General features: G+C 37.6%; 1 protein-coding gene across 7 annotated transcripts in view; it reads left to right on the top strand.

Annotated features, from left to right (window-relative positions):
* The first annotated feature begins 883 nt into the window (after positions 1–883).
* Positions 884–16336, top strand: part of apbb2b (amyloid beta precursor protein binding family B member 2b) — a 71176-nt gene continuing 55723 nt past the window's right edge. For all 7 annotated transcript variants that reach the window (XM_089132361.1, XM_039692469.2, XM_089132365.1 and 4 more), the window contains exon 1: positions 884–982. The gene's annotated coding sequence lies outside the window, so the exon portion shown is untranslated. The remainder of the gene's footprint in view (positions 983–16336) is intronic.

Here is a 16336-nt window from a genome sequence, read left to right as displayed (position 1 = left end):
GGTTCTGTTACGCCATTCCAGCATGGCATGTACAGTATTATGTGCTATAAATAAGCAATAATGGTGGCACAGCCTATAGGGCTATGCTTCCAGTATAAACTATAAACATGCGAAGTGTAATGACCGTAGTATCCCATTTCATATAATTGCTCATTTTGTAATGTCGTTGAATAACCCACTTATTTTGAAATGATGTTGATTTCAATGCGTTTTGCTTTGACTTTCCTTAATTTTATTGAGAATTTTTTTTTTATCTCCAAACATCTGTAGAAGCCTTTTTTGGTGGCTCTTGAAAATAGGTCCCTTTTTATTTGAAGTTTGTAATTATAGTATAGCCTAATTTTGCATTAATGAATGTAGTTTTCAGGAAAGTATTTGAATTATTAGAAAAACTCAAATTTCTTGCATTATTTTATTATTCTATGGCGTAAAAATAATACTTCAGCTCACTTCAGAATTTCATGTTACCCTCAGTTAAAGACTATAGATTCTAGAAGAACAAATATACAATGTGTAGCCTATATAATATATGTACAAATATACAGGAAGTTGTACGTAAGTCAAGTGCCCCAGATATTGTTGAATTGTTTTTGCAGATATTTTTGTTAATAAAAACAAAGTAATTTTGAATCTAGATTAAATTTACATTTCAATAACAATAATATTAATTATCATCATTATAAATAATTATAAAAAATGTTTTTAATGTTTTAATAAATTGTTTGCTCATTGTTTTCAACGGTCCAAATGAGAAGGCCCTATAGTTCAAAGAATCATTTGTTGACTCGAGAACCGCCCGGTTCCGTTAACAAGTCGCTCAGAATTGTTTTGTGAACCGGTTTAACTGATTCATTGAAAAGGTCCGACTCAAACGATCGACTCGTTCGCGAATCGGACATCGCTAGAGGAGAGGAGGAGAAGAATATACGAGAGGTAAACCAGAAAAAAAGGAGGAGAACAGGAGAGGGTGGTGACATCTGAGGTGAGTGATGTGCTAAGCCAAATTATTTAACCTGGACATAAGAGCAGCTGAATTTATGGTTTGAGAACATTTAATTATTTTCGTTCGCCACTTCTGTTGGTAATAAGTTTGAAAGGCTGGACATATTTGTGGACGCGCTTCGCCCTAACAGCGATAGCAGAAGGCGGATAAACGCCTCGGGCTTCTGACTAATATCGTTGCTAAAGTAACAACCACGCTGTGGCTTTGATATATTGTAATAATTTGACGCGTCTTTGATGTTGTTATATCATGTTCGTGTTAGTTGCGATGGAATGGTGTAAACGGGGGTCGTGCGTGTGGTCACAGCCCTCCTGAATATCGCTTGACTTAACGGGTCACTTTATGTTTCGCGTTTGTTTCTTCAGTTTTACACTGTACTTCAACATAAGGCTGTATATTAGGCTATTAAACAAATGCCATTTGTTCCGTTTATTTCGCCACGATTATTTTTACGCGCCTCGCCTCGCCTCTCCCCCTATCAGGTCCATGGCAGGCTCCAGCCCCCCGTTCAAGGCCAGGCCAATTGAAAAGTCAAAGCAGCGGGAATCCATAGCGTATCATTCGGGGCTGTGGCAAACGCGCTTGTTGGTTTAAGTTAAAGTACCAACTTGTGTGTTTGAAAGAATCATTAGTGTGAGCGCGCCCGTAGGCCCGTGTGAGCGTCGGCTACTCGCTGCTGTAGGTGCGCGCGTCGCAGTGGCCAGACTCCCGTTTTATGACGCCCGTTCTGCGGCAGGCACAGGCAGCTCCAACAGCAGACATGTTCTCTGAAGACCATTTCACATTCCACGGTCCTCTTATAGAAGTACAATAGCCAATTATACTGTACACCAGTCACCGGCATAACATCTTCCACAGTAAGGCCTTTGCGAGTTGTCGTATAATTGTTGAAATGTAGAAAGCCAATGTAGCAATGTTTGTCAGATGAAATGGTTTTGGTGGCTTGTGGCAGTGGGTGTTCAGTTTGTTTATGATATTGCAAATGTGTTAAGGTCATTTCCACTGAGTTGCATCCCTGGGCCTTCTACAGTTATCCACAATAGATGTTGGTTGTGATGTGATTGCTTCATGGGTTTGTCTTACCTCTCATTACTGCACTGTTTATTAGCTAACTGTAGCTTGGGACATACATTTATAAATACTATTAACAATCTAAATATAGAAATGTATAATATCTGGAGGATGTGGTCCAAAATTCGAAGACCACCTGCACCTTTAATCAAAAGGTTCATCAAAAAATGAAAGATTCTGTCTTTATTTAGCCTACTCATCCTCATGTCGTTGGATTGCCTTCATCTTTGGAACACAAAAGATAATATTTTTAATATTCTTTCCGATTTTTTGTCTATTTAATACCTACGTAATTAACATTTTTAAACACTTTATAATCGTAATGAATATAGCAATTTAATACAAGTCTTCTGAAGATTAATAATTTTATGTAAATAAGTTTTTCATTTAGAATTTTATTCATTTAGACATTGATGAACACAGCTCAAACATGCATGCTTAATACACAAGAGGGTTTGTTCTTGTGTGTTAAGGTAATGTTATTAATGTGATTAAAAACTTAGCTTGAGCTTGAACCTTAAAACTGTTGATTATACAGACAGACTTTCAATTAATAGACAAAAATGATGAGAGATTAACAAGTGTTTTATGTGTTTGGAATAATGTGAGGGTGTGATGACAGAACTTTCAGTTTTGGGTGAACAAACCCTTTAAAAAAATTTCCTTACAAAAATTATATAGTCAGAACAGCAAAAAAAAAATAAAAATTCAAATTCATATTTTATGAACATAAAAGGGGTTTTCAAACTTATTCTTCATATTCATAATTTTTTGCTTTAGTAGTAGTACAACACTAAAGCCAGTTGTTTAAATTTGGAAACATGTTTGTCTTTATGTCAGACTTCATATTTTTCACAATAGGAAATACAAATATATAGCTAGCAGCAATTGAATTTTAGGAATTGCATACCTTGCAAGTGACCCTGATTTAGCCTATATGATCAACTAATTTATTTGGTATGTTACTGATTGGGTTAGAACTTGATTTTAAAATGTTCAGAATAGCATAATCTTTTAAAGTTTCAGTAGATGCAAGACAATCTGGCATTTTCACATGATGATCAGTGTCACAAATGTTTATATTTATATTAATTAGTGCCATATTAATAGTGCAGAATCTTTGTTTATTTCCTATAAAATAATAGACAAACTTTTAGATCTTTGCTGGTATTGGGACAGGCATTTTGAACCATTGTTTCTGTAAAAACTGTGAGTAGTGAGCACACATTCAGGATGCACAATGCAGTTAATCTCAGTGTAAATAAACCTTTTTCAGTGGCTCTTTCTCTTCTTCTTGATCTCCTAAACTTGACTTTTATCCCTTCACTCCTTGTCTGTTTGTTGTGCAACAGCAGCTCAGTTCTGTCTGCTATAGTGAAAATAGTATACTTGTTAAGGATTCAGATTTCCATGTGCTCTGGCTGGGATAAGGTCTCTGCTTCGGGACTGAGAGTCTTCTGGAATGTTTTGCCTAGGGCTGTTGTGGTCATAAAGTCTTATTTCCAGAGCCTGTGCTCCTCAAAAATGTTTGTATAATGCAATGTTTGTTATAACACTCATCATGGGATATATTTTGGCTCAATGCTATGTCTGCCAGCCTATGCAGTAACAGGGTTTTGTTGGGGTGTAAATGTGCTTGTTAGAGTGATATATTAGGGTATTTGGTGACTACCTCATTGGACGTTCATTAACTAGCATTTTATGGTATTATTATGTGGCATAATATTGTCATGTACAGCTAAGACAGAAGAACCCCCAAGGTTTGTCATGGCAGTATGACCCATTTTACAATTTGGATGGAAACCTTAACATTTCATCTCATCTCTTAAATTGAAAAAAATATAATGTGTGAAAAGTGAAATATACATTATTTAGTAAATGCTAGTAATCACTACCTGTCTCACTGTACTGAGTAGACTATAGCAGTGTGCTGCTGACTATTACCAAATCCTGGCATTTTACAGATGAATGATTTCTGTCTTTTCCAGACTTTCAGAAATAAGGCTTGGTGATTTTGAAACAAAAAAGATTAGTCTGTTCCAGTTTCAAAGCTCTATCAACTCCCATTGCAAGTGCATTACTCTAAATCTGTAAATGATTTTTGGCCATTTTGCAATCTGAAGGGCAAATGTTTGTTTTTTTCTGTTGGCACAGATGCTGTAGATAAAGCTTAACCCAGAACATTTATCCCTATGATGCAGCAGCTGCTTTCGTTTTCATACGGCTCTGTCTGGAAATTTCTGTTTTTCTAACACAAACATGAAAATACTTTTATTTAGAGACACAAATATGAAAATATACCCTGGCAATATTTTCAACTGCCCCATCTCAATTTCTTTTTCTTTAAAAAAAAGAAAATGGTTTGCCAAGGAAAAAACTGTTGCATTTTACTTTATTTATAAAACGGTGTTTAATTTAGTATTGGTATCGGCTCTGATACTGCCATTCTTTGCCGGCCATCTACAAATCTGGTATCGGTTGGGTATCTGTCAGACAGGATTATAAAGCACCGTAAACTAGCTTAATGTTATGTACAGATAAATATTTAAGCCTTTAAATTAAAGTTCACATAAACATTTTCTTCACTGCCGCTGTCATTCATTCTCCATTCGGCATTCAAACTGCTTGTCACGTTAGGTTACAAAAGTCAGCGCAGTAAAACGCTCTCCAAGATCATTCAATGTTCCCATTATTTGTAGATAAACACAACTGAAAGAATACGCTGCGTGTTTTAAATAGCGTAAAAAATTAACGAAATGCAATATGTGGTGGCCGGAGTTGATTTTGTGGCCGTGAATTAGTCAATGTGTGGGAAACACTGCATAAGTCAGGGCTCGACTTGTGCTGGGCTCGGCACTGACGGCTTATAGTGTCGAGTTTCTTAACTTTTTGCCGACGTAAGCAGAGCCGTGGAGAGCCGCTTTGCAATGCTTACATTGTTTTAATTTCGTCATTGTAGCTGAAATGACGGGGCGGGGGGTTGTGTCGCCCAGATTTGCTTCCCCCGGTCTGCATTTTCACCAAACATATGTTCTTTTCCCTCACAAAAACAGAATTTCAAAACAAATATGTATAATTCCACGAAATTCCACGTCAACACTAGATACTAGATTCCACGTTAATTTGCTAATTCCGCTATTCTGTCCACGATTCCGTGATCGCGGAAATCATAGGGCCCAAGGTCTATGGTTTTGCATGAAAGTACTTTATCTCGCTGGAGTTTATTACTGTTTCTTTCTAAATCATGTCACTTGCTACACGGTAGCATGGAAAAGACCATTGTTCTTCACGCGTACAGTAATTGAAATATAAAACTGTTAAAAGCAAAGGCTTACGTAACTGTTGCATAGGTATAATATACGCATAAATATATCTTCCCTTTTGTGCATTGAACTTTTCAATGTGAAGAGCTGACTTGTTGCTTCATTCTTTAAATATATTTACTTCTATACAATTTGTTTTTCATGAATGCATTTTATAACAATACATAATGCATAATTTTTTTTTTACTAAAATGCTTAGATTTCATAAAATTATGGTGCACTCATGATTTTTCTAGAATAACGTTTGCCGCTGAATTATCCATTAACCGAGTTAAAATATATCTTTGTCATAGATTATGAATATTTTTTCTATTTTTTCATTTGTTGTTGTTTATCTTAATAATAATGTATGTCTGTATTTAGTAAATTAACATAAAAGAGTGATGACATCAGAGCCAGACGGATCGCTCTGGTGATCGATTCTGCGCAGATTTTGCTCATCTCAGACAAGCCTTATGTAGCTCAACATACATTACTTACTGCGTTGCTCTGATTGGTTGTTGGTCTATCCATTTGAGTGCAGAGTTTTTTTTTTTCCTGGTTCAGTTAAGACGCGCCTCATCATAACCCTATGGAGCAGTATCAGACTTACATTCTGTCTAGAATAGGAGTATGACGAAGTCAGGCTATAATGCTTTCAATAATTTCTTACAATTCAGTTTTGACTGGCCTATCTGTAAGCATACAATCAACCTATGTTTAAATCCTTCGAATGTCATTCATCATTCATTCGAGTGTCATCTGCTTCTAGTTATTATTGCAACCTGGTACTTATCATATTGTTTTAATTATCATAAACACACTGATTTGTAGCACAAATAGATTTACTGTTTAGTGTTACAGTACATCACTTTAGGCTTGCTACAGCAGTCTGTGTTACAGGTGTTACACAGTGTTTCACCCGTTTCACTTGAACAGAAGGGTTCTCCATCTGCTTGCACTCAAAAAAAAAAGCCCCGCCCCTCAGCCATCACAGAAATTAATGGGGTCTTTAAAAACGCCCCCTAAAAAAATCAAGATATATGAGGCAAAAATGTCCCTGTATGAGTTCTGGTTTTTATTTATAACAGGATATAGATTGCTGTTTCCTGAATATCAGCACAATTACAATTGCAAATGTGATATCCTATTGATTTTATACAACAGTTCAATAAAAAATAAAGTTAATGTTAGGTGACTTTCATTTTAGACTTAGAATCTTGTCTGATTTTGCTCTACTTCTCAACAAATCCACAATAGAGCAATTGTGCATCTCAGTGCAACTGAATGAGTCTGCAAATTGAAGGAATCAGAAGGAATTGAATGACTCGCTCGTTACAGTTTTTCTGAATTGCTAAAACACTAAACCCCATTCTCTGAGCCAAATTCTCAATAGCCTAAACCAATTTGTTGAACAAATCATTCGTTCTGTAAAACATTTAACAAGTTCAGGTTGTTAAAACACTGTTTGCAAATCTCATGAACACATTCATTTAGCAAAATCACATTTCACACTGTAATGCACTTATGTTTCAAAACGATAAACACAGGCAGGCAAAACACAGTTATCATTTACACACAATGGCTCAAAATTGTTCACACTTATTTATTCTAATGATGATGTGACCAAACCAACTGTACATAATACAAGTCAGTTCAGAGCCAAAATGGACTCAAAATGTTGCACTGAATGTTGATACCAACAATGGATGGAAACAATAAAAGAGGGAGAGAATGAAGAGTATGTGTATAAGAGGTGGTTAAGGAGGAGGAGGATGAGGATGAGGACGAGAAAGAGCAGGCGTGGAGAATGTTGTCAAGGTTGGATCTGGTTTAGGGGTTTTCCCTTTGTCTGAGATGACAGTGTCTGTGATGTGGAGAAACTCCTCAGGCCAGATCAACATGAAGACATGATGCTGAAGCAGAATCAAATCTCTCTCACTGACCTTGATTTTGCAGTTGCACAACTCTTCTGAGTGTACTTTACTGTAACATACTTTTAATTTAGAGTTTTTTTTACTGTAACCTTTTTTGCTTATGCCATTGGGTCACTGTATTTTCACAGTATGCAAGTGTTCAATATACAGACATTTGAAAAATGTTCTGGCAGTTTTTTTCCATTGTTTCATTTTCTTTATTTACACTCACCTAAAGGATTATTAGGAACACTTACTAATACTGTGTTTGACCCCCTTTCGCCTTCAGAACTGCCTTAATTCTTCTTGGCATTGATTCAACAAGGTGCTGAAAGCATTCTTTAGAAATGTTGGCCCATATTGATAGGATAGCATCTTGCAGTTGATGGAGATTTGTGGGATGCACATTCAGGGCCCGAAGCTCCCATTCCACCACATCCCAAAGATGCTCTATTGGGTTGAGATCTGGTGACTGTGGGGGCCATTTTAGTACAGTCATTGTCATGTCAGGCCTAAAGTGTGCCAAGAAAATATCCCCCACACCATTTCACCACCACCACCAGCCTGCACAATGGTAACAAGGCATGATGGATCCATGTTCTCATTCTGTTTACTCGAAATTCTGACTCTACCATCTGAATGTCTCAACAGAAATCGAGACTCATCAGACCAGGCAACATTTTTCCAGTCTTCAACTGTCCAATTTTGGTGAGCTCTTGCAAAGTGTAGCCTCTTTTTCCTATTTGTAGTGGAGATGAGTGGTACCCGGTGGGGTCGTCTGCTGTTGTAGTCCATACGCCTCAAGGTTGTGCGTGTTGTGGTTTCACAAATGCTTTGCTGCATACCTCGGTTGTATCGAGTGGTTATTTCAGTCAAAGTTGCTCTTCTATCAGCTTGAATCAGTCGGCCCATTCTCCTCTGACCTCTAGCATCCATTAGGCATTTTTTTGTACAGTTACAGTTTCTGTACAGTTTTCTGCTCTGTATTGCAGACCAGCCCGTCTGGCAACCATGCCACGCACAAAAGTGCTTAAAATCACCTTTCTTTCCCATTCTGACATTCGGTTTGGAGTTCAAGAGTTTGTCTTGACCAGGACCACACCCCTAAATGCATTGAAGCAACTGCCATGTGAATGGTTAATGTGATAATTGCATTAATGAGAAATTGAACAGGTGTTCCTAATAATCCTTTAGGTGAGTGTAGTATCCCTGCGTCCCAATTCGCCTACTTAATACTTATACTACGCCTTAAAAGTATGTACTCTTTTTGTGAAGACAAAGTACATACTTTTGAGTGTGTAGCAAAAGAGTAGTCAAGCTTTGGGACATACTACTTCGTCATCTTTAACGGACAGCTCTGTCGTATGCATCCTATCACCGTAAACTGCCCTGTCAATCATCTTGTCACAGTTAAAATCCTCCTTTCAATCTAATTTAATTTCTTAACATCAGACGAGACAATATCCAATATCACCCTTTTGAAACTATTCCTCATGCTCTATATTTCCATTGCTCTCTTTCCTTCTCTGTGTTTCTTTTTTGCACACAGACACACAAATCTTTAGTATCAGACTGGAGTGATATTACTTTGTCAGTGTGTTGGTGACCATCTTCATACAGGATCCGGTATCCTTGTCGCAGGCTGTGTTTTTTTTTTTAGGTAAGCGATGTGATGTCACTGCTAATAGCAGCGTCCTCTGGGCATACTCTCTCTCTGTGTGTGTGTGTGTGTGTTGGTTTATTTTCCAGTAGGCTGCTGCACTATGTCTCTGTCTCCCTCTTTAAGGGTCTGGAGTTGCTGACTGAGGAAAATGTGAGTCAGAGGGGGATAGAGAGAGAGAGAGAGAGAGAGAGAGAGAGAGAGAGAGAAGGGGGCCGAGAGGGAGGTGCTGTGGTGAGACTGCAGCTGATGGCTGAGAGGGGGGGGGGGTGGGGGGGGGTTGGGCATGTAGTACAAGGGTACATCTGCACTGTTTGGGTTATTGCTCTGTTTATTGTTTTACAGGATAGTGCTTTTACTGCAGCCTGCTGAAGTGTTCATTTAGGATGACATTATTACGGGAATTGAATGAAGGTTGTAAAGTTAAATATTTTTGCAGGCTACTTTGATTTTGTGAAACTAAAGTAGCCACAGACTTTGAAACAACTTTTTACTTTTTAGCTGACTAGTTTGATAAAGATGTCTGTTCAGAATTGGTTTAGTTCCCATTTGATGCTGTCATTGCAGCGATCCTGATTATTTATTTATTTATTTATTGCACCTGTGATTTTTATGAACTGTTAGCCTGTTTAAAAAGTTATTGTTTTAAGGTATATTAACTTGTATAAAACTAATTTACCTATTATTTACTTAGTAGGTTATTTACTTCCATTTTACTTCCATTCCTATTTACTTTATTTACTTCCAAACATAATCAATGCAAATATTACTTTTTCAGTATTTATTTTTTCCAATAGGTTACTATATGCGAGCAATAACATTAGTTGTGTGAAATTGCGATTTTTCACGATTTTTCGTTATTCATATATCTTTAACGTTTCCTGGTTCATTTTGAATAAGTCAAATCAAATGATTCGCAGTTCAGTAAGGGAGCAACACTCTCATGCCAAATATTGGCAAATTGGTGGTGGATTCATACGAATTCGTACAATCTCATTTACATTTTTTTTACATGATATGCTTACTCCCAACGGACAGTTTGGTTTAAGGGTGAGGTAACCGTAAAATACTTGCATTTTCTCTATTTTCAGTTGAAAATAAAAAATATAATTTGTTTGTGAAAGAAAAGATTAACTTCCAAACAAGATGCTATTTGACGAAACCACATGCAACACTCGATTTTTTTCCCAAATGTCACCAACAGTGTTTAGATTTTAAGTGACTCTGTCACACATTTTAAAATTTTTTGTTTACATTTGTGACCATTTTAGGCCAAATAAATGATTGCCTCTGTCATTTCTCTCCAAATACCTATCAGGTTATCATATTTAAGTTGCTCAATTGAGCATTACGTCTGCTGCACTCATGGTACGACAGTGAAGTTTCCTGATAGTTCCTAGCCATATTAGCTTAGAAAACCGCAACTTTACATTTTCCGTCGGTCTTAATGCACTATGTAACTACAGAAGAGTCAAGTTTTAAATAGGAAAAATATCAAAACACTTTGGTCATTTTTTTTCTGAGAAATGCTAATAGTCTTGTGCACTTCAATGATGTATGCTAAGCTATGCCAAAAGTGGTACTGCCTGAACCGGAGATCGGCTGAATAGATTCAAAAAAGGTTAAACTCAACAGTTTAACTCTGGGGGAGTTGTAAAATGTGCGTATTTCCAAAAAAAGTGGAGTATATCCCTTTAAAGCAGGAGTAGCATATTGACATACACTATTGTAATAAACTATTGACTGAATTATAATGCAATACATGGAGTAAATTTACCCTTTTAATGTGTGTGGTTGTGTATTTCCCTTCTGCTCAATCAAAACATTTGCCATATGTGGCTTTGCGTTTGCTGAATAAAAGTTTGGATCGAATCTGAGAGATGCGGCTCCCTCATGATTCTCAAATGGCTGTGTAAATAAAGCTTACGACTGAAAATCGGCTTAAAAATTGTCTAGTGGGACGTTGGCCTTAGACTAACTTCAGAGAACTGAGGGAGCTGCCAGACTCATCATTCATCCAAATCAGTCCTGCTTTCCACAGAAAGGGGTGTAAAATCATGACACAATCCCACTGCTATTCTTAATTTCTCTGTGTGTGTGTGTGTGTGTAACATTACACTCCTCTCATCTGACCAACAGTTGCCTTGGGCTTGACTCAGGATTGTGTAAGTGCTGTTTCATTCCCGCTGTGTGTGCATGTGTGTCCCTATGCCTGTTTTCCATCCCGGCCTAACAATAGGAGGCTTGTATTGTTATTTCTTGCTCCCTCTTCTCTCCATCTCTCCCCCCCTTTCTTTCTTACTCTATATTGCTGTTGGAAGTAGACTACCATGTGCTCTGTTTTCATAAAGAAAGATGATGACTGATGTTTCGGTCATTCACGTGGGTGAAGATATAAATGATGAAAAAAGTTTGTATGTGTGTTTAGTTGGGATGCAGTATTTGCACTGATTTGCCTGATAATTCATTGGCCCCTTTGAAATGAATGGTCACAATTATTGACAAACCTGACATCACTTCCTATTTCCTGTGGATGTTTTCACAGAGCCTGAGTACACACTCTCTCACATTCCTCTGTGTGTTTGTTCAGAGTGATTGTGTGTTGGCATGTCTGTCGAGAGCCGGCCAGGCTTATGTTTCTTCAAGCTTTTCTGAGAAATGCAAGTTTACACATTTATTCTGTTTTTTTTTTTTTTGGAATGAATTTGTTTGTTATTCTGTCTGCCTCTCCTTGCTCGACCTTCGTTCCGTGCTGCACTGAAATGATATCGTGTCAGTCTTGTCTCGCTCTGAGATGTGAAACGCACAAACGCAGACGCTGCACATTAATTTGCTAGAAAGTTCCTCTGCTTAGTCAATCTTCTTCCGTCTGCAAGCTCTGTCAACGTCCTCCATCTTGTTTCTTTTCTGTGTTTTTTTTTTTGACAGAATGATGAGGTGAGATGCAGGTTACATCGGCACATGAAAGTAAATCTGCATTTCCAATATTTCTTAGCTACATGTGAGTGCGTCTGTATATGTTTTGTCAAGGCTGTCAGGAGCAGATGGTAATTTTTATGCTAATTTTCATGCCTCAGAGCAATGCACTCTCAAACCTGACAGGTCCAAAGGTGCTAGTGTGTGTGTGTGTATGTTTCTCATCGGTCATGTCTGCTGCTGTAAATTCATATTCACCTATCACAAGCCAAAAGCAAGAGGATCACTGCAATATCAAGATGTTTTATAAATGCTAGAGTGTTCTGGGTGGTTGCCAGGGTGACACAATGCTATCTTTAGTTTGTTTGTCGAGTAGTTTCTGTTGGTTACTTTAGTCAAAAGGCGATTTGTTCAAATAATGACTATGCAATCTGAGGTGCATTTTCCAATCAATGTCCTAACTAGCTGCTTTACTATACTAGGGTTGAGAATTTTTTGATACCTCAAATTGGTTCTTGAGTTCACAATTCGATTAAAAATCAATTGTTAAATGATAGAAACATAGAAAACTTTATCATTGGTGCTTTTTTACGTACTCAAAATAAGAGTGTGAAAAAGTCAACAAACTGAAGAATAAAATAAAAATGTTATATTGTTAAAACTGGTTACATAAAATTGGTATCGAAAAAGCTATCGTTCAGGAACCAGTATCGAAGTCAAGGTATCGGTCTCGGTATCGAACATTTTGTTATGATACCCAGCCCTACTCGAGATTGAATGAATGTCAGATTTTAAATAACAGCATGAGGACTACTGGCTATTTTTGTTCACGATTGTTTTGTGTCAATTGAAATGTGTGTGTGTGTGTGTGTGTTTATACATATAAAATTAAATGAAAGATGTAGCCTAGATTGTACTGCATGTTAGCTTACTCGTTTTTTTTTTCTTTTCTTAATTTTTTTTCTATTCTAACTACAGTTGACCTTTTGCAATGTTTGCTATATTGTTTGTAGAGGGTGTACAAAATACTGATATCGCTGTCCTTCTCCGTACGATATGAGAATCGATATGCTGGCGCTATATTTTAATTAATAAAATTATGCGCCACAAATAGATTTCATTGATCCCATCCGTCGCTACTTCATGGCTCCTTGAGGTGGCGCTCAAGAGATGAATGAGGGAAACGTGAACACAGGTTAACTAAGAAAAAAAGGTTTTTAACATAATGGCGGACAGCAGTGAGTTAAAGTCCAATGTCTGGACCCACTTCGGCTGTTATACCATTGATGGAACAACCAAAATCAACAAAGAGTACGCGATATACAAGAACTGACAAGAAATATCGTGATGTATCAGGATAGTCCAGCAATGTATTGATTATCGCAGAATTGTTGTATCGTGACGATATCGGTATCGTGAGCCATGTATCGTGTATCGTATTGTGAAGTACCCTGTGATTCCCACCCCTAGTTCATTGGAACTATGGTTTCGGGAAATACTCAATCATTGAACTATGTTGCTATCGACAGAACTCGCGACCATACTTAACTTGGCTAACAATGCTTTTGGGAAACATGCCCCTGGGTAGTTGAATGTATTGTACGACCCTACTTTACTGACTTGTCTAAAAATCTGTTGGCCAAAGGCCTGTTAAATTGCAGAGTAGACTGCTGGTTTTAATGGGTATTAGTGCAAATATATTGCTACACAATTTGATCAGGAGTTACAGAGTTTCACAGAAATGAAATATATAGAGGGAGAGGGAGAGATAAGCCCACATAAGCTGTTTTATGTAATATCAACTTTGCTGTGATTTGGTAATGCTTAGTTTAAAATTTATGTCCACAGGTCAACACACACTTTTTTGTATTTTGCAAAACAATTTTTCAGAGGAAAGACTGGGAACAATGGATTCATCCTGCTGGCGGTTATAGAACATGCTTATTTCTATATACACGCTGACACACATAAACACCCAGTGTTTCTGTCCAGTTCTTTGTTTTGTCTAGCTATCAACTTCCTTGTTGTGTGTGTCTCAAGCTCTCATGGCTTCAAGTCTTGTTTATTGTGGCCCATCCGTTCTATTCATTATTCTGGGATCTATGTTGAGGTCACAAGAATCCTGCACCTATATTTTTTAAAGGCTAGGTGTACAAAATAGTTTCAATCTTCAATACTGTACATTTTACTGTTTGTTACCACTTTTTTCAAAATTGATAATATTTGCTTGAGCACCAGATCAACCTATTAGAATGATTTCTGGTGTCATGTGACTAAAGAATGGAGTAATGGTGCTGAAGATTCAGTATTGACATCACAAAAATAAATTAGAAAATGGTAGAGTATATCGAACCTAAAACAATCAGGTCTGATGATGATCTGTCATGCCAGACAAACAGCTATGCCATTAAGGGTTTAGTTAAAACTCCTTGTGAGTACTATACGAAGGAACAAAATGTAAGACCCCGTAAGACCTTCATTCATCTTCGGAACACAAATGAAGATATTTTTGATGAAATCTGAGAGCTGGATCACTCCTGCATACTAGTCCATAGGCTTCTTGAGGAATTGAAACTTGCCGGCCTCGAAAAGTTATTAGTATCAAGTAGGGATGGGGCCGATCCGATCCAGTATCGGTATCGGGACCGATACCAGCGTAATTCACGTATCGGATTTTTCCGATCCAACCTGCGGAGAAATCCGATATTTATGATCCATGTCTGCGCTTTAACGTTGTCTGCTGAAATGACTGCAAAAGGGATTTCCCGGGCCTGCTAGTCTGCTAGCTGGCTGCAAACTGTGGAATGGAGATCCTGAATGGAGGTGCAGCTCAATCATAGACTGTAAAAAATAGGGCTCAATGAGACACACAGACCCCCACTCAGGAAATCCATTCCGCAGTTTGCAGCCAGCTAGCAGGATAGGATTGAGCTACCAACATGTTCGCTGTGTGGAAAATGGAAATACTTCACACTGGAAACACCGCAGCAGAGCAAGACAGCAAAATGCAATGTTTGCAAAGCCGTATTAATTAAACTATTTGTCTGTGATGCATGTTTGCAATTCGCAGTCCAGAAGAGAAAGAGAGAGCTCTCTCACGCAGTCCCACAGCACGCACAACACGACAGCCCTGCTTAATGAGTGACGACAGAGGAAACGTAGCCTGGTTATATCTATGATATTAGTCTGATTTCCAAAGATTAAAGAATATATTGAGGTAAAAAACCATTAAAAACAATAGCCGCATTCTGTCTAGCCAACTTCCTTCCCATCGCGGCGGTGCGCTGTCATTTCTCCTTAATACTAAAACCTTTAAGACAGAATCAGCACGATCTGTGATTGTTGTAAAATGCAGGCTCTGCTGTTGCTAAATTGCGGGACACTTTTAATAATAAAGAGAGCTATTAAAAGCACAAAATTTGCGCAAGAAATGCTGTTCCCAGTGCGGCGCGCGCTCCGAAACAGACCGCAACAAGACATGCAAATTATAATCTGGGCTTCATATGCGCGTCTAAACGATCAAATGTAGCCTGCACAAGAAAAATGTCAAACCGACCGGCTTGGAGATTAACACTTAAACCGTTTATGTCTAAAATGAACGTAGTTATGGAAGTAGTTGGGAGAAAATATGGTGCATCAGTAGACTATGAAATCTGAACTCGTTCTTAAAGGGGCAGCAGTATAAATGTGACGATTGCGACATTACTGAGAGTCAAACAACAAAAGGCAAAGAGAAAATCACTCACAGCTCTTGAATGAATTACTTATGCTTTAATAAGCATAAATATATCTATGGTAAGCTTTGCAGTGCTATTTTACTTTTGATTACTTCATTATAATTATTTTTAGACCATACCTGAATAATGTTAGTAGACCTTCCTGAAATTAAAGCACTGTGTAGGCCTGTATAATGTGTATCTTTGTTTAATTGTCTATCTATTGTTCAATATATATACTGACATACATACGTACATATCATCCTTGCCTGTAGAGAGGAGTTTATTTCAGCATCATATAAAATCAACAATAATGATAAATAATATTAAAGCAAACACAGCTCTGGTATCGGAAAAGTATCGGTATCGGCCGATATCCAAAGTCGGGTATCGAGATCGGATCGGAAGTGAAAAAATGTGGATCGGTGCATCCCTAGTATCAAGTGACGAGAATACTTTTTGTGCGCAAAAACAAACAAAAATAACGACTTTATTTCAACTATTCATTTACTTCTCTCTCTGCCTCGAGTCAGGTTAGTTTAATAGCGTAAGCTTCTGTTATTGTACATCACACGCATCACACACATGACCAGCGACGGCCAATAATGAGCCTACATGTGACGTAGCTCTACGCTATCACACTACGTTAACTGACTAGAAGTTTATAGAGAAGGAAGTGAATAGTTGAAATAAAGTCGTTATTTTTGTTTGTTTTTGCACTCAAAAAGTATTCTCATGGCTTGATAAAGTTA

This window comes from Pimephales promelas, chromosome 6 (genome assembly GCF_988280905.1).
Source record: "Pimephales promelas chromosome 6, fPimPro1.hap1.1, whole genome shotgun sequence".
NCBI lineage: Eukaryota > Metazoa > Chordata > Actinopteri > Cypriniformes > Leuciscidae > Pimephales > Pimephales promelas.
Note: the sequence above shows the minus strand (reverse complement) of the source record. Positions and strands in the feature narration are given on the sequence as shown.